General features: G+C 33.2%; 8 non-coding genes across 8 annotated transcripts; all 8 read left to right on the top strand.

The window, feature by feature from the left end:
* The first annotated feature begins 1,350 nt into the window (after positions 1-1,350).
* Positions 1,351-1,422, top strand: TRNAQ-UUG (transfer RNA glutamine (anticodon UUG)). The gene has a single exon. It is a non-coding gene; the product is annotated as a tRNA-Gln (tRNA).
* A 3,257-nt stretch (positions 1,423-4,679) lies between these two features.
* TRNAQ-UUG (transfer RNA glutamine (anticodon UUG)) lies at positions 4,680-4,751 on the top strand. The gene has a single exon. It is a non-coding gene; the product is annotated as a tRNA-Gln (tRNA).
* A 1,593-nt stretch (positions 4,752-6,344) lies between these two features.
* Positions 6,345-6,416, top strand: TRNAQ-UUG (transfer RNA glutamine (anticodon UUG)). Its single transcript has one exon. It is a non-coding gene; the product is annotated as a tRNA-Gln (tRNA).
* A 1,592-nt stretch (positions 6,417-8,008) lies between these two features.
* On the top strand, positions 8,009-8,080 carry TRNAQ-UUG (transfer RNA glutamine (anticodon UUG)). Its single transcript has one exon. It is a non-coding gene; the product is annotated as a tRNA-Gln (tRNA).
* A 1,588-nt stretch (positions 8,081-9,668) lies between these two features.
* Positions 9,669-9,740, top strand: TRNAQ-CUG (transfer RNA glutamine (anticodon CUG)). The gene has a single exon. It is a non-coding gene; the product is annotated as a tRNA-Gln (tRNA).
* Positions 9,741-14,648: 4,908 nt separating this feature from the next.
* Positions 14,649-14,720, top strand: TRNAQ-UUG (transfer RNA glutamine (anticodon UUG)). The gene has a single exon. It is a non-coding gene; the product is annotated as a tRNA-Gln (tRNA).
* A 1,592-nt stretch (positions 14,721-16,312) lies between these two features.
* TRNAQ-CUG (transfer RNA glutamine (anticodon CUG)) lies at positions 16,313-16,384 on the top strand. The gene has a single exon. It is a non-coding gene; the product is annotated as a tRNA-Gln (tRNA).
* Positions 16,385-26,615: 10,231 nt separating this feature from the next.
* On the top strand, positions 26,616-26,687 carry TRNAQ-UUG (transfer RNA glutamine (anticodon UUG)). The gene has a single exon. It is a non-coding gene; the product is annotated as a tRNA-Gln (tRNA).
* Positions 26,688-27,939: the final 1,252 nt, after the last annotated feature.

Raw genomic sequence — 27,939 nt, forward strand, 5'->3', positions numbered from 1 at the left:
TTTTTTACTTCAGTGTGCACTAATGAGAGGGGAGAACATATCTTCTTCTTCTAGTAACACCTAGTGCCCTCTATGTTTGAGCAGCAATATAATAACTGATTAATTTGTCCTTGCAAATCTTAGGTATGCCATATTGCTCGATTTGAGACAAAAGTCAATGAGCCATGTAGAGAAAAATCTTCATCAGCCAAAGGATGACACTCATGCTGGCTTCTGATATGGATTTGAAGAGATTTTGTGATATATGTGTCTATTATGTTTTCATGTATTCATGCTACACCGATGAGCTTATTCCATTCTTGTCCATCAAGAAAAGCAAGTAGCCAAAACAGGGATCGAACCCATGACCTTGGCATTACGAACTCCACGCTCTAACCAACTGAGCTAACTGGCCACAGATGTTACTAGAAGCAAACAGAAAACTGGCAAATGTACCTCAAAGCACAGAACATATTTTGTTTGCATAGCATTTAATTTTTCAAGGAACAGCTTAAGCCATAGAGTCACTTGAAGCATGGGTATCATAAAAATGCACCAGTTTCTTTCCACATTGCAAAATAAAAAAAATGATTAGATAGGACAACAACAAAGATTAATGCATTTAATAATAGTATAAAAAAAGACAATTTAGACAAGGAGTAAATGCAATTCTAAGCAAAATCAATCTGATAAATCTAATGCACAATCTTTATTATCCATTTACAGATTGTTGATAAAGATAATCCCAGGATGTAATTCATTATGTGTTAAATTTAGTATGTTTTACCAAGTTGTGTATAAATAACTTTTAACACAAAAAATATATAATGGAGAATTAGCTTAACATGCCCTTTGGAAATAGAGAATGCTAGCACATTTTGGAATGCAAAGCTTAAGAAAATACAAACTTCAATCCATAGGAAAGCACTTTTTGTTCAGTCTACACTCTGTAATCATACTATAGCTTAATTTACAAATTGTGATGTCATAATCAGACTTAACTCACAAGAGACTTTCATCCTTGGTCTATAAAAAAGGCAGTCCTCTGTTATAAAGCTTGAAACAATTGTAAGTGGATGATAGGCAAATATGACAATACAGAAAAACTGTCAATTCAATGCTAGGATAACATAAGGGGTGATGCTCCAACTGAAATTGGTCCTAGGCATTTGGGTTTCTAGTATTTATCTTCTCCTTAAAAATAGGTTACTTTTTATATATTATCATTGGTTTTAGACAAATATTCTACATAATACCTATTGCATCCCTGAGCTTATTAGAAACTTGAAATCATATATATAAAGTATTGAATTTCTTTTCTTTGCATTTAAAAGATGAGCTCATTTCAGTAGAAGTCTTTGCTCAGTTGAGGGTTCCATGGTGTAATGGTTAGCGCTTTGGACTTTGAATCCAGTAATCCGAGTTCAAATCTCGGTGGGACCTAATGTTGATTATTTCTTCTTTTGTTTAAAGCTCCATTTTCATTCAAAGTATGATTGTTGCAAATCTTCATTTACAAAACATATAAATTCCATCATTTTCAGTGGTGTCCTTTGTCTAAACTCATTTTTAAACTTTTCAAATCAAAAGTATGTCAAATATTTTGAAATAAGAAAACATGCAATAAGAATGCTGAGATCCATTACTTGTGCTCTGGTGTTTAGAAATTCGCCATTTTAATTTTTTTTACTTCAGTGTGCACTAATGAGAGGGGAGAACGTATCTTCTTCTTCTTCTAGTAACACTTAGTGCCCTCTATGTTTGAGCAGCAATATAATAACTGATAAATTTGTCCTTGCAAATCTTAGGTATGCCATATTGCTCGATTTGAGACAAAAGTCAATGAGCTATGTAGAGAAAAATCTTCATCAGCCAAAGGATGACACTCATGCTGGCTTCTGATATGGATTTGAAGAGATTTTGTGATATATGTGTCTATTATATTTTCAAGTATTCATGCTACACCGATGAGCTTATTCCATTCTTGTCCATCAAGAAAAGCAAGTAGCCAAAACAGGGATCGAACCCATGACCTTGGCATTACGAGTGCCAAACTCTAACCAACTGAGCTAACTGTCCACAGATGTTTTAAGAAGCAAACACAAAACTGGCAAATGTACCTCAAAGCACAGAACATATTTTGTTTGCATAGCATTTAATTTTTCAAGGAACAGCTTAAGCCATAGAGTCACTTGAAGCATGGGTATCATAAAAATGCACCAGTTTCTTTCCACATTGCAAAATAAAAAAAAATGATTAGATAGGACAACAACAAAGATTAATGCATCTAATAATAGTATAAAAATAGACAATTTAGACAAGGAGTAAATGCAATTCTAAGCAAAATCAATCAGATAAATCTAATGCACAATCTTTCTTATCCATTTACAGATTGTTGATAAAGATAATCCCAGGATGTAATTCATTATGCGTTAAATTTTGTATGTTTTAACAAGTTGTGTATAAATAACTTTTAACACAAAAAATATATAATGGGGAAGTAGCTTAATATGCCCTTTGGAAATAGAGAATGCTAGCACATTTTGGAATGCAAAGCTTAAGAAAATACAACTTAAATCCATAGGAAAGCACTTTTTGTTCAGTCTACACTCTGTAATCATACTATAGCTTAATTTACAAATTGTGATGTCATAATCAGACTTAACTCACAAGAGACTTTCATCCTTGGTCTATAAAAAAGGCAGTCCTCTGTTATAAAGCTTGAAACAATTGTAAGCGGCTGATATGCAAATATGACAATACAGAAAAACTGTCAATTCAATGCTAGGATAACATAAGGGGTGATGCTCCAACTGAAATTGGTCCTAGGCATTTGGGTTTCTAATATTTATCTTCTCCTAAAAAATAGGTTACTCTTTATATATTATCATTGGTTTTAGACAAATATTCTACATAACACCTATTGCATCCCTGAGCTTATTAGAAACTTGAAATCATATATATAAAGTATTGAATTTCTTTTCTTTGCATTTAAAAGGTGAGCTCAGTTCAGTAGAAGTATTTGCTCAGTTGAGGGTTCCATGGTGTAATGGTTAGCACTTTGGACTTTGAATCCAGTAATTCGAGTTCAAATCTCGGTGGGAACTAATGTTGATCATTTCTTCTTTTGTTTAAAGCTCCATTTTCATTCAAAGTATGATTGTTGCAAATCTTCATTTACAAAACATATAAATTCCATCATTTTCAGTGGTGTCCTTTGTCTAAACTCATTTTTAAACTTTTCAAATCAGAAGTATGTCAAATATTTGGAAATAAGAAAAGATGCAATAAGAATGCAGAGATCCATTGCTTGTGCTCTGGTGTTTAGAAATTCTCCATTTTAATTTTTTTTACTTCAGTGTGCACTAATGAGAGGGGAGAACGTATCTTCTTCTTCTAGTAACACCTAGTGCCCTCTATGTTTGAGCAGCAATACAATAACTGATTAATTTGCCCTTGCAAATCTTAGGTATGCCATATTGCTCGATTTGAGACAAAAGTCAATGAGCCATGTAGAGAAAAATCTTCATCAGCCAAAGGATGACACTCATGCTGGCTTCTGATATGGATTTGAAGAGATTTTGTGATATATGTGTCTATTATGTTTTCATGTATTCATGCTACACCGATGAGCTTATTCCATTCTTGTCCATCAAGAAAAGCAAGTAGCCAAAACAGGGATCGAACCCATGACCTTGGCATTACGAACTACACGCTCTAATCAACTGAGCTAACTGGCCACAGATGTTACTAGAAGCAAACACAAAACTGGCAAATGTACCTCAAAGCACAGAACATATTTTGTTTGCATAGCATTTAATTTTTCAAGGAACAGCTTAAGCCATAGAGTCACTTGAAGCATGGGTATCATAAAAATGCACCAGTTTCTTTCCACATTGCAAAATAAAAAAAATGATTAGATAGGACAGCAACAAAGATTAATGCATCTAATAATAGTATAAAAATAGACAATTTAGACAAGGAGTAAATGCAATTCTAAGCAAAATCAATCTGATAAATCTAATGCACAATCTTTATTATCCATTTACAGATTGTTGATAAAGATAATCCCAGGATGTAATTCATTATGTGTTAAATTTAGTATGTTTTACCAAGTTGTGTATAAATAACTTTTAACACAAAAAATATATAATGGTGAATTAGCTTAACATGCCCTTTGGAAATAGAGAATGCTAGCACATTTTGGAATGCAAAGCTTAAGAAAATACAAACTTCAATCCATAGGAAAGCACTTTTTGTTCAGTCTACACTCTGTAATCATACTATAGCTTAATTTACAAATTGTGATGTCATAATCAGACTTAAACTCACAAGAGACTTTCATCCTTGGTCTATAAAAAAAGGCAGTCCTCTGTTATAAAGCTTGAAACAATTGTAAGCGGCTGATATGCAAATATGACAATACAAATAAAAACTGTCAATTCAATGCTAGGATAACATAAGGGGTGATGCTCCAACTGAAATTGGTCCTAGGCATTTGGGTTTCTAGTATTTATCTTCTCCTTAAAAATAGGTTACTTTTTATATATTATCATTGGTTTTAGACAAATATTCTACATAACACCTATTGCATCCCTGAGCTTATTAGAAACTTGAAATCATATATATAAAGTATTGAATTTCTTTTCTTTGCATTTAAAAGATGAGCTCAGTTCAGTGGAAGTCTTTGCTCAGTTGAGGGTTCCATGGTGTAATGGTTAGCACTCTGGACTTTGAATCCAGTAATCCGAGTTCAAATCTCGGTGGGACCTAATGTTTATTATTTCTCCTTTTGTTTAAAGCTCCATTTTCATTCAAAGTAAGAGTATTGCAAATATTCATTTACAATTCATATAAATTCCATCATTTTCAGTGGTGTCCTTTGTCTAAACTAATTTTTTAACTTTTCAAATCAGAAGTATGTCAAATATTTGGAAATAAGAAAAGATGCAATGAGAATGCAGAGATCCATTACTTGTGCTCTGGTGTTTAGAAATTCTCCATTTTAATTTTTTTTACTTCAGTGTGCACTAATGAGAGGGGAGAACATATCTTCTTCTTCTAGTAACACCTAGTGCCCTCTATGTTTGAGCAGCAATATAATAACTGATTAATTTGCCCTTGCAAATCTTAGGTATGCCATATTGCTCGATTTGAGACAAAAGTCAATGAGCCATGTAGAGAAAAATCTTCATCAGCCAAAGGATGACACTCATGCTGGCTTCTGATATGGATTTGAAGAGATTTTGTGATATATGTGTCTATTATGTTTTCATGTATTCATGCTACACCGATGAGCTTATTCCATTCTTGTCCATCAAGAAAAGCAAGTAGCCAAAACAGGGATCGAACCCATGACCTTGGCATTACAAACTCCACGCGCTAACCAACTGAGCTAACTGGCCACAGATGTTACTAGTAGCAAACAGAAAACTGGCAAATGTACCTCAAAGCACAGAACATATTTTGTTTGCATAGCATTTAATTTTTCAAGGAACAGCTTAAGCCATAGAGTCACTTGAAGCATGGGTATCATAAAAATGCACCAGTTTCTTTCCACATTGCAAAATAAAAAAAATGATTAGATAGGACAACAACAAAGATTAATGCATCTAATAATAGTATAAAAATAGACAATTTAGACAAGGAGTAAATGCAATTCTAAGCAAAATCAATCTGATAAATCTAATGCACAATCTTTATTATCCATTTACAGATTGTTGATAAAGATAATCCCAGGATGTAATTCATTATGTGTTAAATTTAGTATGTTTTACCAAGTTGTGTATAAATAACTTTTAACACAAAAAATATATAATGGTGAATTAGCTTAACATGCCCTTTGGAAATAGAGAATGCTAGCACATTTTGGAATGCAAAGCTTAAGAAAATACAAACTTCAATCCATAGGAAAGCACTTTTTGTTCAGTCTACACTCTGTAATCATACTATAGCTTAATTTACAAATTGTGATGTCATAATCAGACTTAAACTCACAAGAGACTTTCATCCTTGGTCTATAAAAAAAGGCAGTCCTCTGTTATAAAGCTTGAAACAATTGTAAGCGGCTGATATGCAAATATGACAATACAAATAAAAACTGTCAATTCAATGCTAGGATAACATAAGGGGTGATGCTCCAACTGAAATTGGTCCTAGGCATTTGGGTTTCTAGTATTTATCTTCTCCTTAAAAATAGGTTACTTTTTATATATTATCATTGGTTTTAGACAAATATTCTACATAACACCTATTGCATCCCTGAGCTTATTAGAAACTTGAAATCATATATATAAAGTATTGAATTTATTTTCTTTGCATTTAAAAGATGAGCTCAGTTCAGTGGAAGTCTTTGCTCAGTTGAGGGTTCCATGGTGTAATGGTTAGCACTCTGGACTTTGAATCCAGTAATCCGAGTTCAAATCTCGGTGGGACCTAATGTTGATTATTTCTCCTTTTGTTTAAAGCTCCATTTTCATTCAAAGTAAGAGTATTGCAAATATTCATTTACAATTCATATAAATTCCATCATTTTCAGTGGTGTCCTTTGTCTAAACTAATTTTTTAACTTTTCAAATCAGAAGTATGTCAAATATTTGGAAATAAGAAAAGATGCAATGAGAATGCAGAGATCCATTACTTGTGCTCTGGTGTTTAGAAATTCTCCATTTTATTTTTTTTTACTTCAGTGTGCACTAATGAGAGGGGAGAACATATCTTCTTCTTCTAGTAACACCTAGTGCCCTCTATGTTTGAGCAGCAATATAATAACTGATTAATTTGCCCTTGCAAATCTTAGGTATGCCATATTGCTCGATTTGAGACAAAAGTCAATGAGCCATGTAGAGAAAAATCTTCATCAGCCAAAGGATGACACTCATGCTGGCTTCTGATATGGATTTGAAGAGATTTTGTGATATATGTGTCTATTATGTTTTCATGTATTCATGCTACACCGATGAGCTTATTCCATTCTTGTCCATCAAGAAAAGCAAGTAGCCAAAACAGGGATCGAACCCATGACCTTGGCATTACAAACTCCACGCTCTAACCAACTGAGCTAACTGGCCACAGATGTTACTAGTAGCAAACAGAAAACTGGCAAATGTACCTCAAAGCACAGAACATATTTTGTTTGCATAGCATTTAATTTTTCAAGGAACAGCTTAAGCCATAGAGTCACTTGAAGCATGGGTATCATAAAAATGCACCAGTTTCTTTCCACATTGCAAAATAAAAAAAAAGATTAAATAGGACAACAACAAAGATTAATGCATCTAGTAATAGTATAAAAATAGACAATTTAGACAAGGAGTAAATGCAATTCTAAGCAAAATCAATCTGATAAATCTAATGCACAATCTTTCTTATCCATTTACAGATTGTTGATAAAGATAAACCCAGGATGTAATTCATTATGTGTTAAATTTAGTATGTTTTACCAAGTTGTGTATAAATAACTTTTAACACAAAAAAATATATAATGGGGAAGTAGCTTAATGTGCCCTTTGGAAATAGAGAATGCTAGCACATTTTGGAATGCAAAGCTTAAGAAAATACAAACTTCAATCCATAGGAAAGCACTTTTTGTTCAGTCTACACTCTGTAATCATACTATAGCTTAATTTACAAATTGTGATGTCATAATCAGACTTAAACTCACAAGAGACTTTCATCCTTGGTCTATAAAAAAAGGCAGTCCTCTGTTATAAAGCTTAAAACAATTGTAAGCGGCTGATATGCAAATATGACAATACAGAAAAACTGTCAATTCAATGCTAGGATAACATAAGGGGAGATGCTCCAACTGAAATTGGTCCTAGGCATTTGGGTTTCTAGTATTTATCTTCTCCTTAAAAATAGGTTACTTTTTATATATTATCATTGGCTTTAGACAAATATTCTACATAACACCTATTGCATCCCTGAGTTTATTAGAAACTTGAAATCATATATATAAAGTATTGAATTTATTTTCTTTGCATTTAAAAGATGAGCTCAGTTCAGTGGAAGGCTTTGATCAGTTGAGGGTTCCATGGTGTAATGGTTAGCACTCTGGACTTTGAATCCAGTAATCCGAGTTCAAATCTTGCTGGGACCTAATGTTGATTTCTCCTTTTGTTTAAAGCTCCATTTTCATTCAAAGTATGAGTATTGCAAATCTTCATTTACAATTCATATAAATTCCATCATTTTCAGTGGTGTCCTTTGTCTAAACTCATTTTTAAACTTTTCAAATCAGAAGTATGTCAAATATTTGGAAATAAGAAAAGATGCAATAAGAATGCAGAGATCCATTACTTGTGCTCTGGTGTTTAGAAATTCTCCATTTTTTTTTTTTTTACTTCAGTGTGCACTAATGAGAGGGGAGATGGTATCTTCTTCTTCTAGTAACACCTAGTGCCCTCTATGTTTGAGCAGCAATATAATAACTGATTAATTTGCCCTTGCAAATCTTAGGTATGCCATATTGCTCGATTTGAGACAAAAGTCAATGAGCCATGTAGAGAAAAATCTTCATCAGCCAAAGGATGACACTCATGCTGGCTTCTGATATGGATTTGAAGAGATTTTGTGATATATGTGTCTATTATGTTTTCATGTATTCATGCTACACCGATGAGCTTATTCCATTCTTGTCCATCAAGAAAAGCAAGTAGCCAAAACAGGGATCAAACCCATGACCTTGGCATTACGAACTCCACGCTCTAACCAACTGAGCTAACTGGCCACAGATGTTACTAGTAGCAAACAGAAAACTGGCAAATGTACCTCAAAGCACAGAACATATTTTGTTTGCATAGCATTTAATTTTTCAAGGAACAGCTTAAGCCATAGAGTCACTTGAAGCATGGGTATCATAAAAATGCACCAGTTTCTTTCCACATTGCAAAATAAAAAAAATGATTAGATAGGACAACAACAAAGATTAATGCATCTAATAATAGTATAAAAATAGACAATTTAGACAAGGAGTAAATGCAATTCTAAGCAAAATCAATCTGATAAATCTAATGCACAATCTTTCTTATCCATTTACAGATTGTTGATAAAGATAATCCCAGGATGTAATTCATTATGTGTTAAATTTAGTATGTTTTACCAAGTTGTGTATAAATAACTTTTAACACAAAAAATATATAATGGTGAATTAGCTTAACATGCCCTTTGGAAATAGAGAATGCTAGCACATTTTGGAATGCAAAGCTTAAGAAAATACAAACTTCAATCCATAGGAAAGCACTTTTTGTTCAGTCTACACTCTGTAATCATACTATAGCTTAATTTACAAATTGTGATGTCATAATCAGACTTAAACTCACAAGAGACTTTCATCCTTGGTCTATAAAAAAAGGCAGTCCTCTGTTATAAAGCTTGAAACAATTGTAAGCGGCTGATATGCAAATATGACAATACAGAAAAACTGTCAATTCAATGCTAGGATAACATAAGGGGTGATGCTCCAACTGAAATTGGTCCTAGGCATTTGGGTTTCTAGTATTTATCTTCTCCTTAAAAATAGGTTACTTTTTATATATTATCATTGGTTTTAGACAAATATTCTACATAACACCTATTGCATCCCTGAGCTTATTAGAAACTTGAAATCATATATATAAAGTATTGAATTTCTTTTCTTTGCATTTAAAAGATGAGCTCATTTCAGTAAAAGTTTTTGCTCAGTTGAGGGTTCCATGGTGTAATGGTTAGCACTTTGGACTCTGAATCCAGTAATCCGAGTTCAAATCTCGGTGGGACCTAATGTTGATTATTTCTTCTTTTGTTTAAAGCTCCATTTTCATTCAAAGTATGATTGTTGCAAATCTTCATTTACAAAACATATAAATTCCATCATTTTCAGTTGTGTCCTTTGTCTAAACTCATTTATAAACTTTTCAAATCAGAAGTATGTCAAATATTTGGAAATAAGAAAAGATGCAATAAGAATGCTGAGATCCATTACTTGTGCTCTGGTGTTTATAAATTCTCCATTTTATTTATTTTTTCTTCAGTGTGCACTAATGGGAGGGGAGAACGTATCTTCTTCTTCTAGTAACACCTAGTGCCCTCTATGTTTGAGCAGCAATATAATAACTGATTAATTTGCCCTTGCAAATCTTAGGTATGCCATATTGCTCGACTTGAGACAAAAGTCAATGAGCCATGTAGAGAAAAATCTTCATCAGCCAAAGGATGACACTCATGCTGGCTTCTGATATGGATTTGAAGAGATTTTGTGATATATGTGTCTATTATGTTTTCAAGTATTCATGCTACACCGATGAGCTTATTCCATTCTTGTCCATCAAGAAACGCAAGTAGCCAAAACAGGGATCAAACCCATGACCATGGCATTACGAGCGCCACGCTCTAACCAATTGAGCTAACTGGCCACAGATGTTACTAGAAGCAAACACAAAACTGACAAATGTACCTCAAAGCACAGAACATATTTTGTTTGCATAGCATTTAATTTTTCAAGGAACAGCTTAAGCCATAGAGTCACTTGACGCATGGGTATCATAAAAATGCACCAGTTTCTTTCCACATTGCAAAATAAAAAAAAATGATTAGATAGGACAACAACAAAGATTAATGCATCTAATAATAGTATAAAATAAACAATTTAGACAAGGAGTAAATGCAATTCTAAGCAAAATCAATCTGATAAATCTAATGCACAATCTTTCTTATCCATTTACAGATTGTTGATAAAGATAAACCCAGGATGTAATTCATTATGTGTTAAATTTAGTATGTTTTACCAAGTTGTGTATAAATAACTTTTAACACAAAAAAATATATAATGGGGAAGTAGCTTAATGTGCACTTTGGAAATAGAGAATGCTAGCACATTTTGGAATGCAAAGCTTAAGAAAATACAAACTTCAATTCATAGGAAAGCACTTTTTGTTCAGTCTACACTCTGTAATCATACTATAGCTTAATTTACAAATTGTGATGTCATAATCAGACTTAACTCACAAGACACTTTCATCCTTGGTCTATAAAAAAGGCAGTCCTCTGTTATAAAGCTTGAAACAATTGTAAGTGGATGATAGGCAAATATGACAATACAGAAAAACTGTCAATTCAATGCTAGGATAACATAAGGGGTGATGCTCCAACTGAAATTGGTCCTAGGCATTTGGGTTTCTAGTATTTATCTTCTCTTTAAAAATAGGTTACTTTTTATATATTATCATTGGTTTTAGACAAATATTCTACATAACACCTATTGCATCCCTGAGCTTATTAGAAACTTGAAATCATATATATAAAGTGTTGAATTTCTTTTCTTTGCATTTAAAAGATGAGCTCAGTTCAGTGGAAGTATTTGCTCAGTTGAGGGTTCCATGGTGTAATGGTTAGCACTCTGGACTTTAAATCCAATAATCTGAGTTCAAATCTCGGTGGGACCTAATGTTGATTATTTCTCCTTTTGTTTAAAGCTCCATTTTCATTCAAAGTATGAGTATTGCAAATCTTCATTTACAATCCATATAAATTCCATCATTTTCAGTGGTGTCCTTTGTCTAAACTCATTTTTAAACTTTTCAAATCAGAAGTATGTCAAATATTTGGAAATAAGAAAAGATGCAATAAGAATGCAGAGATCCATTACTTGTGCTCTGGTGTTTAGAAATTCTCCATTTAAATTTTTTTTACTTCAGTGTGCACTAATGAGAGGGGAGAACATATCTTCTTCTTCTAGTAACACCTAGTGCCCTCTATGTTTGAGCAGCAATATAATAACTGATTAATTTGCCCTTGCAAATCTTAGGTATGCCATATTGCTCGATTTGAGACAAAAGTCAATGAGCCATGTAGAGAAAAATCTTCATCAGTAAAAAGGATGACACTCATGCTGGCTTCTGATATGGATTTGAAGAGATTTTGTGATATATGTGTCTATTATGTTTTCATGTATTCATGCCACACCGATGAGCTTATTCCATTCTTGTCCATCAAGAAAAGCAAGTAGCCAAAACAGGGATCGAACCCATGACCTTAGCATTACGAACTCTACGCTCTAACCAACTGAGCTAACTGGCCACAGATGTTACTAGAAGCAAACACAAAACTGTCAAATGTACCTCAAAGCACAGAACATATTTTGTTTGCATAGCATTTAATTTTTCAAGGAACAGCTTAAGCCATAGAGTCACTTGAAGCATGGGTATCATAAAAATGCACCAGTTTCTTTCCACATTGCAAAATAAAAAAAAATGATTAGATAGGACAACAACAAAGATTAATGCATCTAATAATAGTATAAAAATAGACAATTTAGACAATGAGTAAATGCAATTCTAAGCAAAATCAATCTGATAAATCTTTCTTATCCATTTACAGATTGTTGATAAAGATAAACCCAGGATGTAATTCATTATGTGTTAAATTTAGTATGTTTGACCAAGTTGTGTATAAATAACTTTTAACACAAAAAAATATATAATGGGGAAGTAGCTTAATGTGCCCTTTGGAAATAGAGAATGCTAGCACATTTTGGAATGCAAAGCTTAAGAAAATACAAACTTCAATCCATAGGAAAGCACTTTTTGTTCAGTCTGCACTCTGTAATCATACTATAGCTTAATTTACAAATTGTGATGTCATAATCAGACTTAACTCACAAGAGACTTTCATCCTTGGTCTATAAAAAAAGGCAGTCCTCTGTTATAAAGCTTGAAACAATTGTAAGCGGCTGATATGCAAATATGACAATACAGAAAAACTGTCAATTCAATGCTAGGATAACATAAGGGGTGATGCTCCAACTGAAATTGGTCCTAGGCATTTGGGTTTCTAGTATTTATCTTCTCCTTAAAAATAGGTTACTTTTTATATATTATCATTGGTTTTAGACAAATATTCTACATAACACCTATTGCATCCCTGAGCTTATTAGAAACTTGAAATCATATATATAAAGTATTGAATTTCTTTTCTTTGCATTTAAAAGATGAGCTCAGTTCAGTGGAAGTCTTTGATCAGTTGATGGTTCCATGGTGTAATGGTTAGCACTCTAGACTTTGGAATCCAGTAATCCGAGTTCAAATCTCGGTGGGACCTAATGTTGATTATTTTTTCTTTTGTTTAAAGCTCCATTTTCATTCAAAGTATGAGTATTGCAAATCTTCATTTACAAAACATATAAATTCCATCATTTTCAGTGGTGTCCTTTGTCTAAACTCATTTTTAAACTTTTCAAATCAGAACTATGTCAAATATTTGGAAATAAGAAAAGATGCAATGAGAATGCAGAGATCCATTACTTGTGCTCTGGTGTTTAGAAATTCTCCATTTTATTTTTTTTTACTTCAGTGTGCACTAATGAGAGGGGAGAACATATCTTCTTCTTCTAGTAACACCTAGTGCCCTCTATGTTTGAGCAGCAATATAATAACTGATTAATTTGCCCTTGCAAATCTTAGGTATGCCATATTGCTCGATTTGAGACAAAAGTCAATGAGCCATGTAGAGAAAAATCTTCATCAGCCAAAGGATGACACTCATGCTGGCTTCTGATATGGATTTGAAGAGATTTTGTGATATATGTGTCTATTATGTTTTCATGTATTCATGCTACACCGATGAGCTTATTCCATTCTTGTCCATCAAGAAAAGCAAGTAGCCAAAACAGGGATCGAACCCATGACCTTGGCATTACAAACTCCACGCTCTAACCAACTGAGCTAACTGGCCACAGATGTTACTAGTAGCAAACAGAAAACTGGCAAATGTACCTCAAAGCACAGAACATATTTTGTTTGCATAGCATTTAATTTTTCAAGGAACAGCTTAAGCCATAGAGTCACTTGAAGCATGGGTATCATAAAAATGCACCAGTTTCTTTCCACATTGCCAAATAAAAAAAAAGATTAAATAGGACAACAACAAAGATTAATGCATCTAGTAATAGTATAAAAATAGACAATTTAGACAAGGAGTAAATGCAATTCTAAGCAAAATCAATCTGATAAATCTAATGCACAATCTTTCTTATCCATTTACAGATTGTTGATAAAGATAAACCCAGGATGTAATTCATTATGTGTTAAATTTAGTATGTTTTACCAAGTTGTGTATAAATAACTTTTAACACAAAAAAATATATAATGGGGAAGTAGCTTAATGTGCCCTTTGGAAATAGAGAATGCTAGCACATTTTGGAATGCAAAGCTTAAGAAAATACAAACTTCAATCCATAGGAAAGCACTTTTTGTTCAGTCTACACTCTGTAATCATACTATAGCTTAATTTACAAATTGTGATGTCATAATCAGACTTAAACTCACAAGAGACTTTCATCCTTGGTCTATAAAAAAAGGCAGTCCTCTGTTATAAAGCTTAAAACAATTGTAAGCGGCTGATATGCAAATATGACAATACAGAAAAACTGTCAATTCAATGCTAGGATAACATAAGGGGAGATGCTCCAACTGAAATTGGTCCTAGGCATTTGGGTTTCTAGTATTTATCTTCTCCTTAAAAATAGGTTACTTTTTATATATTATCATTGGCTTTAGACAAATATTCTACATAACACCTATTGCATCCCTGAGTTTATTAGAAACTTGAAATCATATATATAAAGTATTGAATTTATTTTCTTTGCATTTAAAAGATGAGCTCAGTTCAGTGGAAGGCTTTGATCAGTTGAGGGTTCCATGGTGTAATGGTTAGCACTCTGGACTTTGAATCCAGTAATCCGAGTTCAAATCTTGCTGGGACCTAATGTTGATTATTTCTCCTTTTGTTTAAAGCTCCATTTTCATTCAAAGTATGAGTATTGCAAATCTTCATTTACAATTCATATAAATTCCATCATTTTCAGTGGTGTCCTTTGTCTAAACTCATTTTTAAACTTTTCAAATCAGAAGTATGTCAAATATTTGGAAATAAGAAAAGATGCAATAAGAATGCAGAGATCCATTACTTGTGCTCTGGTGTTTAGAAATTCTCCATTTTTTTTTTTTTTTACTTCAGTGTGCACTAATGAGAGGGGAGATGGTATCTTCTTCTTCTAGTAACACCTAGTGCCCTCTATGTTTGAGCAGCAATATAATAACTGATTAATTTGCCCTTGCAAATCTTAGGTATGCCATATTGCTCGATTTGAGACAAAAGTCAATGAGCCATGTAGAGAAAAATCTTCATCAGCCAAAGGATGACACTCATGCTGGCTTCTGATATGGATTTGAAGAGATTTTGTGATATATGTGTCTATTATGTTTTCATGTATTCATGCTACACCGATGAGCTTATTCCATTCTTGTCCATCAAGAAAAGCAAGTAGCCAAAACAGGGATCAAACCCATGACCTTGGCATTACGAACTCCACGCTCTAACCAACTGAGCTAACTGGCCACAGATGTTACTAGTAGCAAACAGAAAACTGGCAAATGTACCTCAAAGCACAGAACATATTTTGTTTGCATAGCATTTAATTTTTCAAGGAACAGCTTAAGCCATAGAGTCACTTGAAGCATGGGTATCATAAAAATGCACCAGTTTCTTTCCACATTGCAAAATAAAAAAAATGATTAGATAGGACAACAACAAAGATTAATGCATTTAATAATAGTATAAAAATAGACAATTTAGACAAGGAGTAAATGCAATTCTAAGCAAAATCAATCTGATAAATCTAATGCACAATCTTTCTTATCCATTTACAGATTGTTGATAAAGATAATCCCAGGATGTAATTCATTATGTGTTAAATTTAGTATGTTTTACCAAGTTGTGTATAAATAACTTTTAACACAAAAAATATATAATGGTGAATTAGCTTAACATGCCCTTTGGAAATAGAGAATGCTAGCACATTTTGGAATGCAAAGCTTAAGAAAATACAAACTTCAATCCATAGGAAAGCACTTTTTGTTCAGTCTACACTCTGTAATCATACTATAGCTTAATTTACAAATTGTGATGTCATAATCAGACTTAAACTCACAAGAGACTTTCATCCTTGGTCTATAAAAAAAGGCAGTCCTCTGTTATAAAGCTTGAAACAATTGTAAGCGGCTGATATGCAAATATGACAATACAGAAAAACTGTCAATTCAATGCTAGGATAACATAAGGGGTGATGCTCCAACTGAAATTGGTCCTAGGCATTTGGGTTTCTAGTATTTATCTTCTCCTTAAAAATAGGTTACTTTTTATATATTATCATTGGTTTTAGACAAATATTCTACATAACACCTATTGCATCCCTGAGCTTATTAGAAACTTGAAATCATATATATAAAGTATTGAATTTCTTTTCTTTGCATTTAAAAGATGAGCTCATTTCAGTAAAAGTTTTTGCTCAGTTGAGGGTTCCATGGTGTAATGGTTAGCACTTTGGACTCTGAATCCAGTAATACGAGTTCAAATCTCGGTGGGACCTAATGTTGATTATTTCTTCTTTTGTTTAAAGCTCCATTTTCATTCAAAGTATGATTGTTGCAAATCTTCATTTACAAAACATATAAATTCCATCATTTTCAGTTGTGTCCTTTGTCTAAACTCATTTTTAAACTTTTCAAATCAGAAGTATGTCAAATATTTGGAAATAAGAAAAGATGCAATAAGAATGCTGAGATCCATTACTTGTGCTCTGGTGTTTATAAATTCTCCATTTTATTTATTTTTTCTTCAGTGTGCACTAATGGGAGGGGAGAACGTATCTTCTTCTTCTAGTAACACCTAGTGCCCTCTATGTTTGAGCAGCAATATAATAACTGATTAATTTGCCCTTGCAAATCTTAGGTATGCCATATTGCTCGACTTGAGACAAAAGTCAATGAGCCATGTAGAGAAAAATCTTCATCAGCCAAAGGATGACACTCATGCTGGCTTCTGATATGGATTTGAAGAGATTTTGTGATATATGTGTCTATTATGTTTTCAAGTATTCATGCTACACCGATGAGCTTATTCCAGTGTTTCCCAACCGCGGTCCTCAAGGCACACTAACAGTCCTGGTTTTAGTGATATCCAGGCTTGAACACAGGTGACTTAATTAGTACCTCAGTTATTTTGATTTAACCGTCTGTGCTGAAGCCTGGATATCACTAAAACCTGCACTGTTGGTGTGCCTTGAGGACCGCGCTTGGGAATGCCTGGCTTATTCCATTCTTGTCCATCAAGAAACGCAAGTAGCCAAAACAGGGATCAAACCCATGACCATGGCATTACGAGCGCCACGCTCTAACCAATTCAGCTAACTGGCCACAGATGTTACTAGAAGCAAACACAAAACTGGCAAATGTACCTCAAAGCACAGAACATATTTTGTTTGCATAGCATTTAATTTTTCAAGGAACAGCTTAAGCCATAGAGTCACTTGACGCATGGGTATCATAAAAATGCACCAGTTTCTTTCCACATTGCAAAATAAAAAAAAATGATTAGATAGGACAACAACAAAGATTAATGCATCTAATAATAGTATAAAATAAACAATTTAGACAAGGAGTAAATGCAATTCTAAGCAAAATCAATCTGATAAATCTAATGCACAATCTTTCTTATCCATTTACAGATTGTTGATAAAGATAAACCCAGGATGTAATTCATTATGTGTTAAATTTAGTATGTTTTACCAAGTTGTGTATAAATAACTTTTAACACAAAAAAATATATAATGGGGAAGTAGCTTAATGTGCACTTTGGAAATAGAGAATGCTAGCACATTTTGGAATGCAAAGCTTAAGAAAATACAAACTTCAATTCATAGGAAAGCACTTTTTGTTCAGTCTACACTCTGTAATCATACTATAGCTTAATTTACAAATTGTGATGTCATAATCAGACTTAACTCACAAGACACTTTCATCCTTGGTCTATAAAAAAGGCAGTCCTCTGTTATAAAGCTTGAAACAATTGTAAGTGGATGATAGGCAAATATGACAATACAGAAAAACTGTCAATTCAATGCTAGGATAACATAAGGGGTGATGCTCCAACTGAAATTGGTCCTAGGCATTTGGGTTTCTAGTATTTATCTTCTCTTTAAAAATAGGTTACTTTTTATATATTATCATTGGTTTTAGACAAATATTCTACATAACACCTATTGCATCCCTGAGCTTATTAGAAACTTGAAATCATATATATAAAGTGTTGAATTTCTTTTCTTTGCATTTAAAAGATGAGCTCAGTTCAGTGGAAGTATTTGCTCAGTTGAGGGTTCCATGGTGTAATGGTTAGCACTCTGGACTTTAAATCCAATAATCTGAGTTCAAATCTCGGTGGGACCTAATGTTGATTATTTCTCATTTTGTTTAAAGCTCCATTTTCATTCAAAGTATGAGTATTGCAAATCTTCATTTACAATCCATATAAATTCCATAATTTTCAGTGGTGTCCTTTGTCTAAACTCATTTTTAAACTTTTCAAATCAGAAGTATGTCAAATATTTGGAAATAAGAAAAGATGCAATAAGAATGCAGAGATCCATTACTTGTGCTCTGGTGTTTAGAAATTCTCCATTTAAATTTTTTTTACTTCAGTGTGCACTAATGAGAGGGGAGAACATATCTTCTTCTTCTAGTAACACCTAGTGCCCTCTATGTTTGAGCAGCAATATAATAACTGATTAATTTGCCCTTGCAAATCTTAGGTATGCCATATTGCTCGATTTGAGACAAAAGTCAATGAGCCATGTAGAGAAAAATCTTCATCAGTAAAAAGGATGACACTCATGCTGGCTTCTGATATGGATTTGAAGAGATTTTGTGATATATGTGTCTATTATGTTTTCATGTATTCATGCCACACCGATGAGCTTATTCCATTCTTGTCCATCAAGAAAAGCAAGTAGCCAAAACAGGGATCGAACCCATGACCTTAGCATTACGAACTCTACGCTCTAACCAACTGAGCTAACTGGCCACAGATGTTACTAGAAGCAAACACAAAACTGTCAAATGTACCTCAAAGCACAGAACATATTTTGTTTGCATAGCATTTAATTTTTCAAGGAACAGCTTAAGCCATAGAGTCACTTGAAGCATGGGTATCATAACAATGCACCAGTTTCTTTCCACATTGCAAAATAAAAAAAAATGATTAGATAGGACAACAACAAAGATTAATGCATCTAATAATAGTATAAAAATAGACAATTTAGACAATGAGTAAATGCAATTCTAAGCAAAATCAATCTGATAAATCTTTCTTATCCATTTACAGATTGTTGATAAAGATAAACCCAGGATGTAATTCATTATGTGTTAAATTTAGTATGTTTGACCAAGTTGTGTATAAATAACTTTTAACACAAAAAAATATATAATGGGGAAGTAGCTTAATGTGCCCTTTGGAAATAGAGAATGCTAGCACATTTTGGAATGCAAAGCTTAAGAAAATACAAACTTCAATCCATAGGAAAGCACTTTTTGTTCAGTCTACACTCTGTAATCATACTATAGCTTAATTTACAAATTGTGATGTCATAATCAGACTTAACTCACAAGAGACTTTCATCCTTGGTCTATAAAAAAAGGCAGTCCTCTGTTATAAAGCTTGAAACAATTGTAAGCGGCTGATATGCAAATATGACAATACAGAAAAACTGTCAATTCAATGCTAGGATAACATAAGGGGTGATGCTCCAACTGAAATTGGTCCTAGGCATTTGGGTTTCTAGTATTTATCTTCTCCTTAAAAATAGGTTACTTTTTATATATTATCATTGGTTTTAGACAAATATTCTACATAACACCTATTGCATCCCTGAGCTTATTAGAAACTTGAAATCATATATATAAAGTATTGAATTTCTTTTCTTTGCATTTAAAAGATGAGCTCAGTTCAGTGGAAGTCTTTGATCAGTTGATGGTTCCATGGTGTAATGGTTAGCACTCTAGACTTTGGAATCCAGTAATCCGAGTTCAAATCTCGGTGGGACCTAATGTTGATTATTTTTTCTTTTGTTTAAAGCTCCATTTTCATTCAAAGTATGAGTATTGCAAATCTTCATTTACAAAACATATAAATTCCATCATTTTCAGTGGTGTCCTTTGTCTAAACTCATTTTTAAACTTTTCAAATCAGAAGTATGTCAAATATTTGGAAATAAGAAAAGATGCAATAAGAATGCTGAGATCCATTACTTGTGCTCTGGTGTTTAGAAATTCTCCATTTTATTTATTTTTTCTTCAGTGTGCACTAATGGGAGGGGAGAACGTATCTTCTTCTTCTAGTAACACCTAGTGCCCTCTATGTTTGAGCAGCAATATAATAACTGATTAATTTGCCCTTGCAAATCTTAGGTATGCCATATTGCTCGATTTGAGACAAAAGTCAATGAGCCATGTAGAGAAAAATCTTCATCAGCCAAAGGATGACACTCATGCTGGCTTCTGATATGGATTTGAAGAGATTTTGTGATATATGTGTCTATTATGTTTTCAAGTATTCATGCTACACGGATGAGCTTATTCCATTCTTGTCCATCAAGAAAAGCAAGTAGCCAAAACAGGGATCGAACCCATGACCTTGGCATTACGAGTGCCACACTCTAACCAATTGAGCTAACTGTCCACAGATGTTTTAAGAAGCAAACACAAAACTGGCAAATGTACCTCAAAGCACAGAACATATTTTGTTTGCATAGCATTTAATTTTTCAAGGAACAGCTTAAGCCATAGAGTCACTTGAAGCATGGGTATCTTAAAAATGCACCAGTTTCTTTCCACATTGCAAAATAAAAAAAATGATTAGATAGGACAACAACAAAGATTAATGCATCTAATAATAGTATAAAAATAGACAATTTAGACAAGGAGTAAATGCAATTCTAAGCAAAATCAATCTGATAAATCTAATGCACATTCTTTCTTATCCATTTACAGATTGTTGATAAAGATAATCCCAGGATGTAATTCATTATGTGTTAAATTTAGTATGTTTTACCAAGTTGTGTATAAATTACTTTTAACACAAAAAATATATAATGGGGAAGTAGCTTAATGTGCCCTTTGGAAATAGAGAATGCTAGCACATTTTGGAATGCAAAGCTTAAGAAAATACAAACTTCAATCCATAGGAAAGCACTTTTTGTTCAGTCTACACTCTGTAATCATACTATAGCTTAATTTACAAATTGTGATGTCATAATCAGACTTAACTCACAAGACACTTTCATCCTTGGTCTATAAAAAAGGCAGTCCTCTGTTATAAAGCTTGAAACAATTGTAAGTGGATGATAGGCAAATATGACAATACAGAAAAACTGTCAATTCAATGCTAGGATAACATAAGGGGTGATGCTCCAACTGAAATTGGTCCTAGGCATTTGGGTTTCTAGTATTTATCTTCTCCTTAAAAATAGGTTACTTTTTATATATTATCATTGGTTTTAGACAAATATTCTACATAACACCTATCGCATCCCTGAGCTTATTAGAAACTTGAAATCATATATATAAAGTATTGAATTTCTTTTCTTTGCATTTAAAAGATGAGCTCAGTTCAGTGGAAGTCTTTGATCAGTTGAGGGTTCTATGGTGTAATGGTTAGCACTCTGGACTTGTAATCCGAGTTCAAATCTCGGTGGGACCTAATGTTGATTATTTCTCCTTTTGTTTAAAGCTCCATTTTCATTCAAAGTATGAGTATTGCAAATCTTCATTTACAAAACATATAAATTCCATCATTTTCAGTGGTGTCCTTTGTCTAAACTCATTTTTAAACTTTTCAAATCAGAAGTATGTCAAATATTTGGAAATAAGAAAAGATGCAATAAGAATGCTGAGATCCATTACTTGTGCTCTGGTGTTTATAAATTCTCCATTTTATTTATTTTTTCTTCAGTGTGCACTAATGGGAGGGGAGAACGTATCTTCTTCTTCTAGTAACACCTAGTGCCCTCTATGTTTGAGCAGCAATATAATAACTGATTAATTTGCCCTTGCAAATCTTAGGTATGCCATATTGCTCGATTTGAGACAAAAGTCAATGAGCCATGTAGAGAAAAATCTTCATCAGCCAAAGGATGACACTCATGCTGGCTTCTGATATGGATTTGAAGAGATTTTGTGATACATGTGTCTATTATGTTTTCAAGTATTCATGCTACACCGATGAGCTTATTCCATTCTTGTCCATCAAGAAAAGCAAGTAGCCAAAATAGGGATCAAACCCATGACCTTGGCATTATGAGTGTCACACTCTAACCAACTGAGCTAACTGTCCACAGATGTTTTAAGAAGCAAACACAAAACTGGCAAATGTACCTCAAAGCACAGAACATATTTTGTTTGCATAGCATTTAATTTTTCAAGGAACAGCTTAAGCCATAGAGTCACTTGAAGCATGGGTATCATAAAAATGCACCAGTTTCTTTCCACATTGCAAAATAAAAAAAATGATTAGATAGGACAACAACAAAGATTAATGCATCTAATAATAGTATAAAAATAGACAATTTAGACAAGGAGTAAATGCAATTCTAAGCAAAATCAATCTGATAAATCTAATGCACAATCTTTCTTATCCATTTACAGATTGTTGATAAAGATAATCCCAGGATGTAATTCATTATGTGTTAAATTTAGTATGTTTTACCAAGTTGTGTATAAATAACTTTTAACACAAAAAATATATAATGGGGAAGTAGCTTAATGTGCCCTTTGGAAATAGAGAATGCTAGCACATTTTGGAATGCAAAGCTTAAGAAAATACAAACTTCAATCCATAGGAAAGCACTTTTTGTTCAGTCTATACTCTGTAATCATACTATAGCTTAATTTACAAATTGTGATGTCATAATCAGACTTAACTCACAAGACCCTTTCATCCTTGGTCTATAAAAAAAGGCAGTCCTCTGTTATAAAGCTTGAAACAATTGTAAGCGGCTGATATGCAAATATGACAATACAGAAAAACTGTCAATTCAATGCTAGGATAACATAAGGGGTGATGCTCCAACTGAAATTGGTCCTAGGCATTTGGGTTTCTAGTATTTATCTTCTCCTTAAAAATAGGTTACTTTTTATATATTATCATTGGTTTTAGACAAATATTCTACATAACACCTATTGCATCCCTGAGCTTATTAGAAACTTGAAATCATATATATAAAGTGTTGAATTTCTTTTCTTTGCATTTAAAAGATGAGCTCAGTTCAGTGGAAGTCTTTGCTCGGTTGAGGGTTCCATGGTGTAATGGTTAGCTCTCTGGACTTTGAATCTAATAATCCGAGTTCAAATCTCGGTGGGACCTAATGTTGATTATTTCTCCTTTTGTTTAAAGCTCCATTTTTATTCAAAGTATGAGTATTGCAAATCTTCATTTACAATCCATATAAATTCCATCATTTTCAGTGGTGTCCTTTGTCTAAACTCATTTTTAAACTTTTCAAATCAGAAGTATGTCAAATATTTGGAAATAAGAAAAGATGCAATAAGAATGCAGAGATCCATTACTTGTGCTCTGGTGTTTAGAAATTCTCCATTTTAATTTTTTTTACTTCAGTGTGCACTAATGAGAGGGGAGAACGTATCTTCTTCTTCTAGTAACACCTAGTGCCCTCTATGTTTGAGCAGCAATATAATAACTGATTCATTTGCCCTTGCAAATCTTAGGTATGCCATATTGCTCGATTTGAGACAAAAGTCAATGAGCCATGTAGAGAAAAATCTTCATCAGCCAAAGGATGACACTCATGCTGGCTTCTGATATGGATTTGAAGAGATTTTGTGATATATGTGTCTATTATATTTTCAAGTATTCATGCTACACGGATGAGCTTATTCCATTCTTGTCCATCAAGAAAAGCAAGTAGCCAAAACAGGGATCAAACCCATGACCTTGGCATTACGAGTGCCACACTCTAACCAATTGAGCTAACTGTCCACAGATGTTTTAAGAAGCAAACACAAAACTGGCAAATGTACCTCAAAGCACAGAACATATTTTGTTTGCATAGCATTTAATTTTTCAAGGAACAGCTTAAGCCATAGAGCATGGGTCTTCATCCTGTAGCCCTCCAGCTGCTGTGAAACTACACATCCCAGCATGCCCTGCCACAGTTTTGCTATTAAGGTATGCTAAAACTGAGGCAGGGCATGCTGGGATGTGTAGTTCCACAGCAGCTGGAGGGTCGCAGGATGAAGACCCATGCCATAGAGTCACTTGAAGCATGGGTATCATAAAAATGCACCAGTTTCTTTCCACATTGCAAAATAAAAAAAATGATTAGATAGGACAACAACAAAGATTAATGCATCTAATAATAGTATAAAAATAGACAATTTAGACAAGGAGTAAATGCAATTCTAAGCAAAATCAATCTGATAAATCTAATGCACATTCTTTCTTATCCATTTACAGATTGTTGATAAAGATAATCCCAGGATGTAATTCATTATGTGTTAAATTTAGTATGTTTTACCAAGTTGTGTATAAATTACTTTTAACACAAAAAATATATAATGGGGAAGTAGCTTAATGTGCCCTTTGGAAATAGAGAATGCTAGCACATTTTGGAATGCAAAGCTTAAGAAAATACAAACTTCATTCCATAGGAAAGCACTTTTTGTTCAGTCTACACTCTGTAATCATACTATAGCTTAATTTACAAATTGTGATGTCATAATCAGACTTAACTCACAAGACACTTTCATCCTTGGTCTATAAAAAAGGCAGTCCTCTGTTATAAAGCTTGAAACAATTGTAAGTGGATGATAGGCAAATATGACAATACAGAAAAACTGTCAATTCAATGCTAGGATAACATAAGGGGTGATGCTCCAACTGAAATTGGTCCTAGGCATTTGGGTTTCTAGTATTTATCTTCTCCTTAAAAATAGGTTACTTTTTATATATTATCATTGGTTTTAGACAAATATTCTACATAACACCTATCGCATCCCTGAGCTTATTAGAAACTTGAAATCATATATATAAAGTATTGAATTTCTTTTCTTTGCATTTAAAAGATGAGCTCAGTTCAGTGGAAGTCTTTGATCAGTTGAGGGTTCTATGGTGTAATGGTTAGCACTCTGGACTTGTAATCCGAGTTCAAATCTCGGTGGGACCTAATGTTGATTATTTCTCCTTTTGTTTAAAGCTCCATTTTCATTCAAAGTATGAGTATTGCAAATCTTCATTTACAAAACATATAAATTCCATAATTTTCAGTGGTGTCCTTTGTCTAAACTCATTTTTAAACTTTTCAAATCAGAAGTATGTCAAATATTTGGAAATAAGAAAAGAGGCAATAAGAATGCAGAGATCCATTACTTGTGCTCTGGTGTTTATAAATTCTCCATTTTATTTATTTTTTCTTCAGTGTGCACTAATGGGAGGGGAGAACGTATCTTCTTCTTCTAGTAACACCTAGTGCCCTCTATGTTTGAGCAGCAATATAATAACTGATTCATTTGCCCTTGCAAATCTTAGGTATGCCATATTGCTCGATTTGAGACAAAAGTCAATGAGCCATGTAGAGAAAAATCTTCATCAGCCAAAGGATGACACTCATGCTGGCTTCTGATATGGATTTGAAGAGATTTTGGATATATGTGTCTATTATGTTTTCAAGTATTCATGCTACACCGATGAGCTTATTCCATTCTTGTCCATCAAGAAAAGCAAGTAGCCAAAATAGGGATCAAACCCATGACCTTGGCATTATGAGTGCCACACTCTAACCAACTGAGCTAACTGTCCACAGATGTTTTAAGAAGCAAACACAAAACTGGCAAATGTACCTCAAAGCACAGAACATATTTTGTTTGCATAGCATTTAATTTTTCAAGGAACAGCTTAAGCCATAGAGTCACTTGAAGCATGGGTATCATAAAAATGCACCAGTTTCTTTCCACATTGCAAAATTAAAAAAATGATTAGATAGGACAACAACAAAGATTAATGCATCTAATAATAGTATAAAAATAGACAATTTAGACAAGGAGTAAATGCAATTCTAAGCAAAATCAATCTGATAAATCTAATGCACAATCTTTCTTATCCATTTACAGATTGTTGATAAAGATAATCCCAGGATGTAATTCATTATGTGTTAAATTTAGTATGTTTTACCAAGTTGTGTATAAATAACTTTTAACACAAAAAATATATAATGGGGAAGTAGCTTAATGTGCCCTTTGGAAATAGAGAATGCTAGCACATTTTGGAATGCAAAGCTTAAGAAAATACAAACTTCAATCCATAGGAAAGCACTTTTTGTTCAGTCTACACTCTGTAATCATACTATAGCTTAATTTACAAATTGTGATGTCATAATCAGACTTAACTCACAAGACACTTTCATCCTTGGTCTATAAAAAAGGCAGTCCTCTGTTATAAAGCTTGAAACAATTGTAAGTGGATGATAGGCAAATATGACAATACAGAAAAACTGTCAATTCAATGCTAGGATAACATAAGGGGTGATGCTCCAACTGAAATTGGTCCTAGGCATTTGGGTTTCTAGTATTTATCTTCTCCTTAAAAATAGGTTACTTTTTATATATTATCATTGGTTTTAGACAAATATTCTACATAACACCTATCGCATCCCTGAGCTTATTAGAAACTTGAAATCATATATATAAAGTATTGAATTTCTTTTCTTTGCATTTAAAAGATGAGCTCAGTTCAGTGGAAGTCTTTGATCAGTTGAGGGTTCTATGGTGTAATGGTTAGCACTCTGGACTTTGAATCCAGTAATCCGAGTTCAAATCTCGGTGGGACCTAATGTTGATTATTTCTCCTTTTGTTTAAAGCTCCATTTTCATTCAAAGTATGAGTATTGCAAATCTTCATTTACAAAACATATAAATTCCATCATTTTCAGTGGTGTCCTTTGTCTAAACTCATTTTTAAACTTTTCAAATCAGAACTATGTCAAATATTTGGAAATAAGAAAAGATGCAATAAGAATGCTGAGATCCATTACTTGTGCTCTGGTGTTTATAAATTCTCCATTTTATTTATTTTTTCTTCAGTGTGCACTAATGGGAGGGGAGAACGTATCTTCTTCTTCTAGTAACACCTAGTGCCCTCTATGTTTGAGCAGAAATATAATAACTGATTAATTTGCCCTTGCAAATCTTAGGTATGCCATATTGCTCGATTTGAGACAAAAGTCAATGAGCCATGTAGTGAAAAATCTTCATCAGCCAAAGGATGACACTCATGCTGGCTTCTGATATGGATTTGAAGAGATTTTGTGATATATGTGTCTATTATGTTTTCAAGTATTCATGCTACACCGATGAGCTTATTCCATTCTTGTCCATCAAGAAAAGCAAGTAGCTGAAATAGGGATCAAACCCATGACCTTGGCATTACGAGTGCCACACTCTAACCAACTGAGCTAACTGTCCACAGATGTTTTAAGAAGCAAACACAAAACTGGCAAATGTACCTCAAAGCACAGAACATATTTTGTTTGCATAGCATTTAATTTTTCAAGGAACAGCTTAAGCCATAGAGTCACTTGAAGCATGGGTATCATAAAAATGCACCAGTTTCTTTCCACATTGCAAAATAAAAAAAATGATTAAATAGGACAACAACAAAGATTAATGCATCTAGCAATAGTATAAAAATAGACAATTTAGACAAGGAGTAAATGCAATTCTAAGCAAAATCAATCTGATAAATCTAATGCACAATCTTTCTTATCCATTTACAGATTGTTGATAAAGATAATCCCAGGATGTAATTCATTATGTGTTAAATTTAGTATGTTTTACCAAGTTGTGTATAAATTACTTTTAACACAAAAAATATATAATGGGGAAGTAGCTTAATGTGCCCTTTGGAAATAGAGAATGCTAGCACATTTTGGAATGCAAAGCTTAAGAAAATACAAACTTCAATCCATAGGAAAGCACTTTTTGTTCAGTCTACACTCTGTAATCATACTATAGCTTAATTTACAAATTGTGATGTCATAATCAGACTTAACTCACAAGACACTTTCATCCTTGGTCTATAAAA

Source organism: Pseudophryne corroboree, chromosome 11 (genome assembly GCF_028390025.1).
Source record: "Pseudophryne corroboree isolate aPseCor3 chromosome 11, aPseCor3.hap2, whole genome shotgun sequence".
NCBI classification, from domain to species: Eukaryota; Metazoa; Chordata; class Amphibia; order Anura; family Myobatrachidae; genus Pseudophryne; species Pseudophryne corroboree.